Raw genomic sequence first — 9540 nt, 5'->3', positions numbered from 1 at the left:
TGCACTTACCGGACAAAGGCCTATTTGACCTCTGGTTGACCTGTTCCTTTGTGTGTGCTCTATTTAGCCTGGATATCTAGTTTCTAAGGTTTTTTTATGTTAGTTTTTATATATACATATATGTACATATGATGTATATATATACACACACACACACACACACACACACACATATATATATATATATATACATACATACATACATACATACATACATACATACATATATGTGTGATAGTTAATGTATATTCATGTTTTTTTATTTATTTATTTGTTTATTTTCTATTGTTTTTGTTAGTTTAAAAATTATTTTGTATCGCTGTCCTAGAGTAAATTTTATCCTGTGAACACTGTTGTTCGCTATTTCTCTTCTACAGTTTAATAGATGTTGGGGTTCTTTAAAGTGCAGAATAGCAAATTTTTCATGAAGACATAATCTACATGGGTCGTCTGGGTCTCTACATGTGGTAGCCTGTTTTATTATTTTCAATTCGACTACTGGCGAATGTCCGCTTTCCTTGAGTTCCCAGTATTTATTTGCTAGCATTGTTTTCATAAAAGAAATAAAAAAGTAAAAAAAGAAGGAAGGAAAGAAGGAAAAGGGACGGATAGAGAGTAGTAGTAGTAGTAGTAGTAGTAGTAGTAGTAGTAGTCTTGGCTTTACTACAATTGTTCTTATGTTTGTCAACGAGTTAAAGTTGTTTAGTTGTAAGAAAATAGGGAGAGTAGTGTTGTAATAAAGAATAGTTGCGAAACACCCCACTCTTCCCATGTTAAATAATAATTTCAAAATAATAACGTTAATATTTCACTGCGCAGGTGAAAATCTGCAAAAGAAGCGATTTGTGTTTATTTGTTTATGTTGTTATAAGTTAATGTTTATGCGCGCATGCACAACCAGATTTCATGAACCGGAAAGTGGGTTACATCACTCGTTACAAGGTCATTTGAGTTTTATAATTATATAGATAGATATATCATAAATTAGGAATTTAAAATTTGTGTCTAAACACCTGAAATTTTAGATATAGGTTCGTTGGACATGTATCTGACCTAATAACTTGATTTGACCTCAAACAATAAATGTTAAGGGGTCATAATAAGGGTCAAATTAAAAAAAAAATTGACCTCTGCGGTTTCTACCAAATTACTCAGACAATTTCTTGTCTTACCATTTCAAATTTTACATAAAGGGTATTAAGAAATAGGGCAAGCTTTTTAATCGGTTTGAGTCGAAAATTTTTAGTTACCAATACATAAATGTATATATGTATGTATGTATGTTTGCATTTCTGCCTTAAACTTTCAACAGAGCCGATGGATTTTACCAATCGTTTTGAAGCGCGACCCTTCAGACGGCAAACACCGAATAATTGGCTAAAACATTAATTTCTTCAATGGGCACTTTTCTACATGGAGAGGTCGCTTTATTCACCGATATTTTCGAAAGTTATCCGCTCTTTTCGATTTTATAGCCTTAATTAAAACCTACGTCACTTCCGATTTGGCGGTGGTCGTAACAGCAAAGGCTTCAGGTTTTTTCCCGTTCTTTTTCTCCTTTGCGAGCCTGTCTTCCTACTACGACTTTTTTTTTTTTTTTGCTTAACACACACCTTAAAACACCCGGGCACCGCCGGGCTAGAAATGCTAGTATATATATATATATATATATATATATATATATATATATATATATATATATATATATATATATATATATATATATATAAGTGAAAATGTCTGTGTCTTTCTGTCTGTGTACTTTTCCCTACCAAATAACTCAGATATGTGCATATATATATATATATATATATATATATATATATATATATATATGCACATATCTGAGTTATTTGGTAGGGAAAAGTACACAGACAGAAAGACACAGACATTTTCACTTATATATATATATATATATATATATATATATATATATATATATATATATATATATATATATATATTGCTTTAAAGGACAGTGACCTTGGATTTTACCGCGCAATTTGGAACTAAACCTTTATAGCCTTTTCTTCAATTTCCCCTGCTATGTGACTTCTATTTAATTCATTTTTGATTGTGATTTTCCATGTCTAACTGACTTTAGCAAATAGGGTGAATACCATTATATCTATTTGCTAATATTTTCTCCTCTGAAGAGATGGTAGGCATCGAAAGCCTATAGGATAAGGAGATAAAATTTCTAAAGTATTCTTTGTTTTACTTGGAATAATAAAAAAAAATCCTTGATTTAAATAAAGTTTTTTTTTTAAATTTCATTGAATCACTATAAATATACATACATACATACATACATACATACATACATATATATATATATATATATATATATATATATATATATATATATATACATACATACATACATATATATATATATATATATATATATATATATATATATATATATATATATATATACGAGCAAACAGTTAATAAAACATGTTAAAAAACACTTTGAAATGAGTGTCGCTTTTACTTTTTATTTTTTATCTACAAGAAAAGAACATGTATACCATACGAACTTCTGCTATGTTTTTTATTGGGGAGGGGCGAGTGAATGAGTGGGTTTTATTCTGTGATTATGCTACCATCTTCCTAGGGATTAATTTCGCTTTTTTTTTTTTTTTTTTTTTTTTTTTTTTGAGGGGTAGTTGTAATGTAATATCTATTTTGTTGTCATAATACCAATCACCCAGAGATTACTTTCTATTTTAGGGAAGTAGTGTAGTATCCGTTCCGTTATGATACAATCACTCCAAGCATTACCTCCTCCCTTTTGGGTGGGAATGGACCTCTGTATTCTTGTCATGAGATCATTCTCCAAGGGATTACCTTATATTTCGTTTTTTGGGTAGAGGGGATGGACGGGTGGCGTGGTCGTATTTTAGCAATTGTCATACCATCCTCCCAGGCATCACCTTCAACCATGTTTTTGGGAGGAGGGGGGTAGTATTATAGTATCTGCTCTGTTTTCATACGACCATACTGACAGACATTTCCTCCTCATTTAAGGGTTGGTGTCCTTCCACACATTATTGTTCCTATCTACTTGCCTCCCCACCAGGGCAGAGTTAGACACAAGGTCGGTTTTTAATGTGGGAAAAATCCAGCTCCCTCAAAAGGGGCACTCTGGATAGGAACAAAAATAAAAATCGTCTCAGTCATGAGGGATTTCTCCCTCACTGACCGAGGACGGAAAAGGTGAAGTGTAGCATCAGAACAGATACAACACTATGATCTTGGTCTGTGTACTGTGTGGGTTGCAATATTAGATGGAGATCACATTACGAAGTAGATTCTAGATAACATGAAAATACTTTTTAAAAAGTGTACGAGTAAAGCGTAGTATCTGTTCTAACGTGGTTTCTGTCCTGTGTCATGACTGAGGCAATCTAAATGTTTGTTCCAATACAGAGTGCCCCTTTTTGGGAGCTGAAATTTCCCCACATTAAAAACCGATCGTGTGTTAAATCTGCCCTCGTGGGGAGGCAACTGAATAGAAACAAGAGCGAAAATAAACCAGACGTTAAAAAGGAAAGAAGAATGAAAAAAAAAGACAGAACGAAAGGATCGAAGAAAGTAAGAAAGAAAAAGACTGGGAGAAAGAGAAAGAAAATAAAAAAGACGGGGTAGGAGGAAAAAGAGGAAGAATAAGAAGAAGAAAAAAGAGAAGGAGGAGGAGGAGGAGGAAGAGTGGGAGGTTTTGTAAGATTGAGCGTTATACATTAGCGACGTACTCTGAGTTCTGTTGCCATGGCAACGCTCTGTGCATTTAGCGACAACATCACGTGCTCTGTTTAGCTGGGTAAGTCGGAGGTGGGCACGTGAACGAGGTTTTTGACTTTCTCTTCCCATTGGTTAGTTTCTAGGTCAGCAGTCGATACATTTGCAACCGGCTGTGACGATTCACAATCCTTTACTACGGAAGAGCAGAAGTGATATCTTTTAGCTAACTTCGGTTGGTTTTCTTTTGGGTTATCGGAGATTAGCGCTGACTTAAATATTTCATTTAACCCCAAACAAAGGAGACACAGTCTTTACTAAAAATTAAAATGCCCTCGACTTTTGTTTAATTTTAACGATTAATCCCCAAATTACAGTTTCTTTGAAGTATTTTAAAGGCTTTTTAAAGGGCATAATATGGAAACCACAATCTACTTGAAAATTCTAATACTTTAGATTTGGGTGATATTTTATTTATACTCCTTATTTTATGAATTTTGACTTTGAATTTTAAAAAAAATCCCTTTTTCTCGTCCCGCCCCTCTAAATCAACAGAAAACAACATTCCTGTAATCACCTGATACCTGTTTACTGCAGTGTAATATTGGTTGTGTGAATTCTAGGAGGTCCACACTTTCTTTGAGAAGGCATTAGTTTATTGCTGATTGTTTGAGGCGCCCTATCTGGGCAATGCCGACGGCGCTGCCAAGGCACTTTTTTTGCAGGTCAGAGTACCCCTTCTGTGAGGCGCTGACGAATTGATCCAACTTTTCGACCCTGGTATCATAGTTCTTACAGTGGGAGAGAGAACTAAATGACTCCCTCCCCCTTAAGCGTTAAGTTTTAGACATTTTTCATGAATCAAAATCACGTAATGGGTTTTTATCAAAATTGAAATTGGCATTTGAGGCATCACGTTAGCATTAATCTTTTTAAGGGGACATAAAAACTGTGCGAAACCATTTTGTTCTCGGAATTAATTTTACCCAACCTGGGACAGGTATTCTCACTTCTATGAGTATTTTTTCCGTCTTTCTTTCTGTTTTAAAGTTTTCAGCCTTTCCTTATTTCATTCCTCCATTCCTTTTCTTTTTTTAGTAAAACTTTTCGGAGAACGTTCTGTTTTACGGTTGTTTTAAAAATGGAACGGAAATTTAAATTTCGTTCCGTTTTAAATTCGGTACATTTTTACATTACGCCTAACTCACTGTTCACATTCGACATATCAACTTTTATAGGTTTTCGGGTATGCTAACAAGGTTGGGGGTGTCTATTCCGGAAGTCGTTCTTAAGTTGGGGAGGTTGAGGTTCGTTGTAAGCATACACGAAAACCCATATAAAAGCCGACATTTCTAGTGTGAACGGTGAGTTGGACTTATATATAAAAAAATGCAAAAAAATTTAAACAAACTGATTTTTTTTTCGTTGAATTTTAAAATCATTTCGCTTTTTATATTGTTTCAATCTGCCGTTATTTTTTTCTTCCTTCCTTCCTTCTTTCTTTCTCAAACTTTTCAATCAATCTTTATTTCATTCATTTGTTTTTGCGTTCTTTTTCTTTCCTTTTTCCTTCCTGCTAAGTTTACTTTTTTTTCTTTCATTGTTTCAATGACTATTTTACTAGAAGATGTACCCGGCGTTGCCCGGTATTAAACGTAACATTAAATTCCTTCAAAGACGTAACACCCCCCCCAAAAAAAACAAAAAAACAAAAACAAAACGGAAACAAACTAAGACATGTGCATGCGAGTATTATTATTTTTTTTCTAACCAGTTCACTTCTTGTAAGTAAAATAAAATACTCGAGCTGAGATCGAAACAAAAACTTGAAGACAATGAGTCAAGTACAATAACCATTAGGCCAGCTTGCGGTAATCTTTAAAAAAAGAAGTGTTTTCAAACCCCGTAAAACAATTGACAAACAGATAAAACTCCAATGACCCCCCCCCCACTACCAATTTTTCAATTTTGACTTCTTAGCAGCCGTTTTTTCTGGATGAAACCCGATTAAAAAGTTTTCCATACGTCTGAATACCTTACATGCGAAATTTCAAGTCTGCATGGAAGAAATTCGTCGAGTGTATAGGTTGAGAATTGTCCACACACACACACACACACACACACACACACACACACACACACACACACACACACACACACACACACACACACGCACACACACACGCACACACACACACACATATTCAGTTTTATAGATATATAGACTAAACGTTTATTTAAAAAAATAAATAAATAAACCGTTTTATAAAATGTATTCATATTCAAAATTTTTATACGTTTTTTTTTTTTTTTTATAAATACACCGTTTTATAAACGGTCTTGATATCTATAATTTTAAGCATTTTAAAAATAAACCGTTTTTTTTTTAAATATCTTGATATTTATAATTTTAAAGCATTATCTTTTTTTTTTTTTTTATAAATAAACCGTTTTATAAAATGTCTTGGTATCTATAATTTTTAAGCATTTTAAAAATAAACCATTTTATTAAATATCTAGATATTTACAACTTTTATACATTTTTTATAAATAAAATGGTTTATACAACGCGTATTGATATTTATCATTTTTATACATTTTTTTAAATAAATAAACCGTTTTATAACATGTCTTAATATTTATATGTTTAAGCAGTTTCTATAAACCGTTTTTTTTTTAATGTCTTGATATTAATAACTATATACATTTTTTTAATAAATAAACCGTTTCATAAAATATCTTGATATCTATAATTTTTGTACGTTTTTTATTTTTATAAATATACTGTTTTATAAAACGTGTCTTGATATTTATGGCTTTCTTTTCTTTCTTTCCTCCTTTTCTTAGACTGTTTACTATTTCTCCCTTTCTTTTTTTTTGTTTCTTCTTTTTTCTTATATTCTCCCTTCTGTCTATTTCAGAATTTCTTTTTTTTTTTTTAATAATTTCCTTTTTTTTCGCCTTTTCTTTCTTTCATTTGTTTACTCTCTATTAACCTTATTTACCTTTACCTCTACCAAGTATCATTCCGATGTTTTTAAAAACTTTTTTATTGCATTTTTGTTTATCGCTATAAGTCTGAATATTCACCCCTTTTAATGACTTGAAAACAGTTTCAGAACTTTAAAATTACACAAATCGGCATATATATATATATATATATATATATATATATATATATATATATATATATATATATATATATATATATATATATATATATATACTAGCAGAGGTGCCCTGCGTTGCCTGCGGTGTTTGGAGGTGTATGCTAAGCAAAAAAAAAACAAACAAAAAACAAAAAAACAAAAACAAACAAAAAACAAAAAAAAAAAAACGGTCAATTTTTTTTTAAACTTTTACCCCTATTATGACCCCTTAAAATTTATTGTTTTGGGTTCAAATCAAGTTATTAAGTTATATCCATGTCCAAGGAACCTATATCTAAAATTTCAAGTGTGTAGATCCAAAATTGTCGGAGGAGTTTAGTAGAGTTCTAAGGTCAGATCGTTGAACTTTGACTCCTTAACAGCCGAATTTCTGGCCGAAAACCGATGACGTCGATTTTCCCAAATCTCAGTACCCTATATATGAAATTTCGAGTCTGTAGACTAAAAATTGACAAAGTTATTGAGTAGGGAAATGCACACAGACACACAGACAGACACACACACAGACACGTTCACTTATATATATATATATATATATATATATATATATATATATATATATATACTAGCAGTCCCGCCCGGCTTTGCTCAGGCCCTATATACTCTTCATAAGGTTATGTGCATATGTATATATTAAAAAGGTTGAATATGTAAAGTAATGCGTTTCTGTAACTACTATAGAGAAAAGACAGACGGACATTTTCCCTTATATATATATATATATATATATATATATATATATATATATATATATATATATATATATATATATGTAGATAGATAGATAGATAGATAGATTGGATACACTATATAGTAATGATTTTAAAAGTGAAAAAAAAAAAAGACTCATGCACCACCACCTTGAATCAGAACCAAAACGTTCAGCTCACGATTATTTTGCCTCTGCCATCAATGACTGGGCTATGAAAACATGTTTACTGCAAGGCTAAAAATTTAAGTATGAACCAATAGCTACTGCGTCATACATTCGTAATGCCGGCGTTCGACCTTCACCTGGCAAATTTCATTTTTTTTTTATTTTCACACTTTTGCACCGACCTTTTACGGGCTAAAACCCAAATATAAAGTTTTGCATGGATTCAAATACCTTATATATGAAGTTTTATGTCTGTAGACCCAAAAATCTAGGAGGAGTTTGGTAGGCAAAATTTGTTAAACAAAAATATATACGTATACATAAATATATATGGAAACAATTTTGTGATTACTATAAACTTTTTACGCAAATATTATGCAAGTATAAATCATGTAGAATATCTGCATGAATATAATTACACCTAATAGTGAACTAAAGATGATTATCCCAATTGAAAACCGAAGTAACTAATAGGGGATTAATTAAAATGAAAGTTTTAAGAGAATATGCAAATTAGCTAGATCATTTGCTATTGAATGCAATTCCACACCCCATATATAAGAAAATTGTATTTTACTTTAAAATAAATAGAAAAGAGGGGTTTTAATATGAATATGAATACACACAAAAGAAAAACGAATTTATAGGAGTATAGATAGAAGATAGATAGATAGATAGAAGAATATATATATATATATAACAAATACCTTTTATTGAACACATTAAAATTTAATTTTCTACCGATTTGTGTCATTTTAAAGTTATGCAGCTCTTTTGAAGTCATTAAGTTAAAAAAGGCCTATATTCAGATCGGCACTTATAGCGATAAACAAAAATGAAAAAAAAAAAAACTTTTATTTTGTATCTACTTGCCACGGAATGAAAATTTTATATTTCAAAAATCATAAAAATTGATCAAGTAAAAATAAACGGAATATTTTTTTAACGTTTATTTATTTATTTATTTATTTATTACCGATAAGTGACAGACGAGACCATGTTTTACCAGAGGACATAATTAGGGGAAGTAATCAGTGATCGTTTTGACAGTCCCATGGGTTGCTTGCCCTTGTCCTGGACGTTTTTTTTCTTTTCTTTTACTCTCATCGAAACAGAATTAATTTTTTATTTTCTTGAATAAAAAGAAAACTACTTGATCAAATTACGTGATTTTTGGAACTTTTCAACATCGTTCCTTGACTTGTACGCACATCATACAGAAATATCTGTATTGTCTTATTTTAAATGCCGCTATAAGCGCCAATCTTAATAAGCACAAAAATGATTTGTTACCTTCACGTAGCTGAACATGAATCAAGCAAAGATGGTGATCGAATTCATTTTGGAAATGATTGCTAATTTCAGACTTAAAAGATATTATAAAGGAGTATACGGAACCACTAACCCTAGATTCGGGGCTGTTTTCCAATCGGATTCGAGTAAATCTTTTTTTTTTCTTTACTAACTTTCAAACCTAAAATTTGCGATTACCTCTAAACAAAATTTATTATAATCTTTGGTTAACTCAGGTTCGGCTAAGTGAAAGTAGCGAAATAAATTCTGAAGAAGAAAAAAAAAGACAGAAAAACAATTTCAGAACTTTAAAATTATACGGATCGGCAGAAAAAGTAAATTTTATTGCATTTGGCAAAAAGTACGAAAATAGAGGGCAATGACATTTTTTGATATGTTTTAAACATATTTTGAAATATTATTTTGAATCGGATCATTTTCATTAAAATATTTAAT

At 31.2% G+C, this 9540-nt stretch overlaps 1 long non-coding RNA gene across 1 annotated transcript in view; it reads left to right on the top strand.

Annotated features, from left to right (window-relative positions):
• The first annotated feature begins 4978 nt into the window (after positions 1-4978).
• LOC145252393 (uncharacterized) overlaps positions 4979-9540 on the top strand; it is a 120971-nt gene continuing 116409 nt past the window's right edge. The window contains exon 1 of the long non-coding RNA XR_013863589.1: positions 4979-5108. This is a non-coding gene — a long non-coding RNA (uncharacterized LOC145252393). The remainder of the gene's footprint in view (positions 5109-9540) is intronic.

Source organism: Euprymna scolopes, chromosome 29, assembly GCF_053919585.1.
Source record: "Euprymna scolopes isolate OS-2025 chromosome 29, ASM5391958v1, whole genome shotgun sequence".
NCBI classification, from domain to species: domain Eukaryota; kingdom Metazoa; phylum Mollusca; class Cephalopoda; order Sepiida; family Sepiolidae; genus Euprymna; species Euprymna scolopes.
Note: the sequence above shows the minus strand (reverse complement) of the source record. Positions and strands in the feature narration are given on the sequence as shown.